This window comes from Molothrus ater, chromosome 2 (assembly GCF_012460135.2).
Source record: "Molothrus ater isolate BHLD 08-10-18 breed brown headed cowbird chromosome 2, BPBGC_Mater_1.1, whole genome shotgun sequence".
Lineage (NCBI taxonomy): Eukaryota > Metazoa > Chordata > Aves > Passeriformes > Icteridae > Molothrus > Molothrus ater.
The window spans coordinates 96,118,240-96,124,683 of NC_050479.2; positions in this window are offsets into that span (position 1 = coordinate 96,118,240).

Consider the following 6,444-nt stretch of genomic DNA (forward strand, 5'->3'; position numbering starts at 1 on the left):
TAATTCTAATAAAACCCAATTCAGTAAAATGAGAGGAAATTTATCAAGCTCTAACTTTTTTCCTAGCACCAATACAACACATTCCTCAGCCGCTACCTCCATTGTGGAAGAAGTGTTGAGAATGTGAAGCTCGCCTCCTCCTCCTCTGCCCTTCCTGGCAGGGCTCCCGGAGAGGCGTATAACTCAGGCAGCACTGCTGCCAAGATTTCAGTATTCTAATCCTCCGCCCTTCCTGGCAAAGCTCCTGAAAATATTTGTTGCTGCAGCAACACCTCTGCCAAGAACTTAGAGCTTAGCAGAGTTCCTAGAACAGATGATGACAGTGACAATACTACCTGTTCTGTATCAGAAACAATAGTGATGTGAGAGAAAAATAAAACACAATCTAAATCAGAAGTAAACCCTCCATTGCAATTACCTAATTAGTCTAATATTAATCAAAATTTAGAAAAATATTTAGATTCAAAGAAACAACTCCTTGCATTACCTCTAAGATATAGTCGTAATGATGTAAAACCACGATTTAAAAGTCTTTCTCACCATGATATAAAAGAACTACGTCAAGCTTTGAAAGAGAATTCTCTTCTCCTTATTTTAATAATGTGTTGAAAAGTATATTTAATTCTTATGACTCAGTCCCTGCTGATTGTCAAAATGTAGCTTCCCTGATTTTAACCAATTCACAATATCTTTTATAAGAATTACAACAGAAAAACTTCTTAATAAATTAGTTGAAAGATATGAAAATACTCCTTATAAGACTATAGATGCTACCCAACTAGCAAGTGATCCACCTTTCCATAGACCAGAAAATCAAGCAGTAGAATTACCTCAGACTGTATTAACAGATATTAAAGATGCTGCTAGAAAAGCTTTGTTTTCAGTTGAGCCAACTAGTACACATGTAAATGCTTATACCATCAGACAAAGTGAAACAGAATCCTATAATTCTTTTCTAGACAGATTACCCAAGCAATGTTCAGATGAACAAGCACGCTCCTATATTGTTCAAAACCTTGCTTTTGTAAATGCTAATGAAGAATGTAGAAAAATTATTTTAACTTTACCTAATCAGCCTCCAGCTGTTAGGCAGATGCTAACAGCTTGCAGTAAGCTCACTTCTCCACAACATCTTGCTAACATGCAAGTCAATACATTAAGAAAAACATTAAGAGATAATATGACACAACAAATAGATAAATTTGAAAAGCTCCTAAACAAACAAGAAAAAAATTAAGAAAAATCTGTTAGTACTGTACAGTTAGATTCTGATAAAAAAGTTTGTTGCTTTGCTTGCAGTAAACCAAGTCACATTAAAAAAGATTGTCCTACGAAAACAATCCAACCTAAACAACTTTCTATTTACTGTCGATGTCAAAAAAAAGCATCTTGCTAAGTACTGTCACTCTCAGTTTGCCATCGATAGCAGACCTTTGTTGTTAAACTCAAAAAAGAGTGCGGATTACCACTGCGCCCCGACACAAGTAGTAGTACCTCCTTGCAGCCAGTTACCCAGTCAAGTAGTATTAGTACCTCAGTCATTTATTCCTCAATCAACCAATCCTCAAATAGCTCCAACTCAATACCCTCAAGTGCAAAGTTCAAATTAGCATCCTCAAAATTAATTCATCTATTAAATAATTTGTGTTGTGAAAACATTCCTATTAGAATTGTCAATCTTTTTCAACAAAGACAAGATTTTTTGATTCTAAGCAAAGCCAACAACAAAATTTTTAGACTTTCAATCTTCCTTCTGTTGTTTCAGTAAATTCTAATGAAGAGCTAGTAATTTTAGCTCTTGCACTTGATGTTCCTATAGTAATTCCACCAAAAACACCTATAGCTATTGCATTTCTTTCACCCATGAATACACCCAAGCAAAACAACTTTCCAAAGAATTCAGTTGTGTCTGTGCCATCTAATACCTCAGGTCCAAAAGTCTTTTAAGTGCAATGTTTAGACTGCAACTGACCAAAATTGACTTGTAGCCTGACTCACTGTAGTAAAATAATTTATGTTACAAACATGCCAGACACTGGTGCAGATGTCACTGTAATTTCTCACATGTTCTAGCCCAGTGATTGAGATTTAGTAGCTCCTTCAAGTTCCCTCACAGAGATTAGAAGTGCTACTGTGTGTTTGCAAAGTGCATCCATGATTAACATTACAAGTCCTGAAAGAAAGACAGCAACGGTGCGTCCTTTTGTTGTTCAGAAGCCTCTCACTGTCTAGAAAAGAGACGTCCTGTCCCAAAAGAAAGGAAAACTAGAAGTAAGACTGTGATAGAAACCACATCAAAACCTGCCACTTTAATGCTGACCTAGAAAACTGATCATCCTATATAGATTGATTAATAGCCTTTAACAGAGAAAAAATTAAATATACTTAAAAAATTAGTAAAAGAACAATTACAGCAAAGTCACATCACCCCCACAAATAGTCCCTAGAACTCACCAGTATTTGTCATCCACAAGAAGACATCAGACTCCTAGAAGTTACTTCTTCATTGAAGAAGATCAATGAAGTGATTAAAGACATAAAACCTCTTCAACCTAAACTCCCTTCTTTATCAATGATCCCAAAACACCAGCCTCTCATTGTCATTGATTTAAAAGACTGTTTTTTCCACATTCCACTTCATCCTGATGATGCTCCAAGATTTGCCTTTTCAGTTCCTATCATCAATCGAAGAGAACCCATGCAGAAATATCACTAAAAATCATTGCCGCAAAAAATGAAGAATTCGCCTATAATTTGCCAGTATTTTGTTGCATAAGCTTTGTCTCTAGTTCGACAGAAGTATCCAAGATCCATAATTCTACACTACATAGATGATTTGCTCATTGCAGCTCCAATGCAGACAGAGATAGAGCAAACCTGTACTAGTGTTGTTACTGAAATCCAAAATGGAAGACTTAAAATTTCTGCAACAAAAATCCAAGAAGTTCCACCCTAAAAGTATCTAAAATAGAAGATGACTGAGAAAACAATAACACCACAGAAGATACAGCTCCAGACCAGTGTCAACAATCTGCAAGACTTACAACAGCTTCTAAGAAAAATCAATTGAGTCAGACCTGTTTTAAGAATCACCGACGATAAACTAAGTCCACTTTTCAATTTACTGAGAAGAAGCTGCAACATCAGCTCTCCTAAAACCTTAACACCTAAAGCTCATACAGTCCTTGACAAAGTCATAAAAGCTCTCCAAGGACGACAAGCTCATCGCTGTCGTCAAGCTCCAGACCAGTGTCAACAATCTGCAAGACTTACAACAGCTTCTAAGAAAAATCAATTGAGTCAGACCTGTTTTAAGAATCACCGACGATAAACTAAGTCCACTTTTCAATTTACTGAGAAGAAGCTGCAACATCAGCTCTCCTAAAACCTTAACACCTAAAGCTCATACAGTCCTTGACAAAGTCATAAAAGCTCTCCAAGGACGACAAGCTCATCGCTGTATTCCAGAAAAGCCTTTCTTTTTTGCAATTTTAAGAGGAAAAATGCAACTTTGTAGTCTCAGTTTTCAGTGAGACCCTTCTGAGACAAATCCTTTGTTGATAATAGATTTTTCTTCCCTACAAGTTTCCAAAAACTATTTTTACAGTTTTAAAGATGATAGCACAAATTGTAATTAAAGCCAAAACAAAATTGTTAAGTTTAGCAAGTCAAAAATTTGCAGTTATCTATTAACCATTAAAAAAAATCTTAATTGAGCAATGCAAAATTCTGATGATTTGCAGTATGCATTGTTGAACTTCTCAAGTGTTTGTTCTGCTCATTACCCAGCTCACAAATTATTGCAAGCAAAATTGAGTTTTAGAGAGAAACGTAACTTAAATAAAAAAACCTTTAAACGCAATAACTCACTTCCCTGATAGCTCTAGCAAAAGCCACAAATCAGTCGTAACTTAGTTAAATCAAAAAACTAATGCTTGAGAGTCAGACATTCAAATAGTAGAAAGATCTCCTCAGATTGTTGAGCTTGCTGCTGTAGTTCGATCTTTTCAACTCTTTCCCCAACCTCTTAATTTAATCACAGATTCTGCTTATGTTGCTAATGTAGTTAAGAAATTAAAAAGATCAGTTTTAAAAAACGTTAACTATGACACTTTATACCATTAGCTTTCATGTCTTTAGAGAACTTTACATTATAGAACTAATCCATATTTTGTTTCTCACATCAGAGCTCATTCTTCGCTTCCTAGATTTTTAGTAAAAAGAAATGCAAGAGCAAACAAACTAACAATAGTTATGTCAAATGCTTTGCCAAACATTTTTGAACAAGCAAAACTAAATCATGCCTTTTTTCACCAAAACGCGCAAGCACTTGTGCGAATGTTTCAAATTTCCAAAAGTCAAGCTAAAGCTATCATCAGTACTTGCCCTGACTGTCAGCTTGTGCAGCCTCCTGTTTCTACAAGAGCAATCAACCCATAAAATTTGCAAAGCCTGAAGTTATAGCAAACAAATATCACTAAATACCCTTCCTTTAGTAAATTTAAAAATATTCATGTTTCAGTAGACACGTTCTCTAATGCAATTTTTGCTTCCCTTCACACAGATGAAACAGGTAATCATGCCTGTCATCATTTTTTGCAAGCTTTTGCTTCATTAAGTGTGCCCCAAGAAGTAAAAACCGACAATAGTCCCATGTATACATCTCAAAAATTAGTCACATTTCTAAAAAAATAGAGTATTCGTCACATTTTTAGTATTCCTCACTCTCCCACAAGTCAAGCTATTATTGACAGAGCACATCAAACATTAAAACGCATTCTAGATCAGCAGAGAGTAGAGGTCACACCACAGATGAGGTTGAACAAAGCTTTGTATGTTTTTAATTTTTTAAACAATTTGGTTGCAGAACCCAATCCACAGATTTTTAGGCATTTTTCAAATAACACACAGGCAAAACTGAAAGAAAATCCCCCTGTTTTAATTAGAAACCCTGAGACTGGACAAATTGAAGGTCCTTTCTGATTAATCACCTGGGGCAAAGGGTATGCTTCTGTCTCTACAGGTGCAGGAATTAAGTGGGTCCCACCCAAGAACGTCAAACACATGTTCGCACCCCAGAACATGTTGACGAGTCCAGAACCGAGGAAGCAAGTACAAGATGTAAGCCGAGCAGAGGAATCCCAGGACACGCCTGATGTTCTTTGTGCAGCGGTGGAACCTGCAAACTCTGATTTTGTGTCAATGTTATTTATAAGTGTGTCAATTGGATGTCAAATGTTTGTTTCGTAGAGCTGATTTTTGGCAAAAGTGTGGGTTTTTGTTTTTGTTAGGTTATAGATCCCCACTATTGGATCTTCAAAGTCAAATCTTATCTTAAGGTCAAAAGCAAAGTTCCTAAATTGATATATATGCGAGGATTTTGCCAAAACTTAGCTCATGAAAAGGATGGAGCAAAATCAAATTGTATGTTGGTGTTGGTGGGTTTTCATTGTTTTTTGTAGTGCAGATTTGCCTGTGGAACAACCAAAAACAAATGTTTGGGTGACCTCAGCCAAGGCAGCAGGCTCCGATACTATATACTTGTCTAATTCGGAACCAGAAAAGCCTTTCTCAACCTGTCTGCTTGGTCTGCCAGTAAAAGATTTGCCTTTGATCAAAAAGCAATTCAATGGTGAGCCAGGTGAAATTGACAATGGGAACAATCCTGCATTGAACTGGAATGTTTGGGCCAAAGAACTTCCCAAAGCAGTATCTGAACCCCAAGAACTGGAAATCCTTGGTTCTTTAACAATGGATTTTTGCTTTACCTTCAGAGCTAGTGGTTGGCGAGAAGGTGATCCTCCAAAGTACAATGTTACTCCCCATTATTTTGCATACAGAAACTTAAGTTTTTGGTGTAATTATTCAAACAGTTGGGATGTGCTTTCTGAGGCTGACCAATATCCACGTCAATTGCCCAAGGGATATTGGTTAATTTGTGGGGATAGGGCTTGGCAAGGCATTCCATCACACCTTGAAGGTGGCCCATGTAGCATTGGGATGCTCACTGTAATTGCACCCACTGCCAAAGTGGTCATGAAAAAAAAACAAAGGCGAATAAGATCTGCTCTTCATTATGATGAGAACTGTAAAAGTAATTTTATGCCTTGGAAGGCTGCGAAAAGGGTTTCAGCAGGTTTGTTTTTACCCCAATTGGCTTCCGCAATGGCATTGAAACAATTAGATTGGGTTGGATGTTGGCTGAGTAAACAAACTAATGCCACATCCACTGCAATTAGTGACACATTGACCGATGTTGATAGTGTTAGACATGCTACCCTTCAAAATAGAGCAGCAATTTTCTTTTACTGGACATGGTTGTAAGGAATTCGAAGGATTGTGTTGTATGAACCTGTCAGATCATTCTGAATCCATCCACAAAAGCATACAAAAACTGGAAGATTTGACAGCCCAAATTAAAGAAGATGGTGGGTCCTGGTTAGA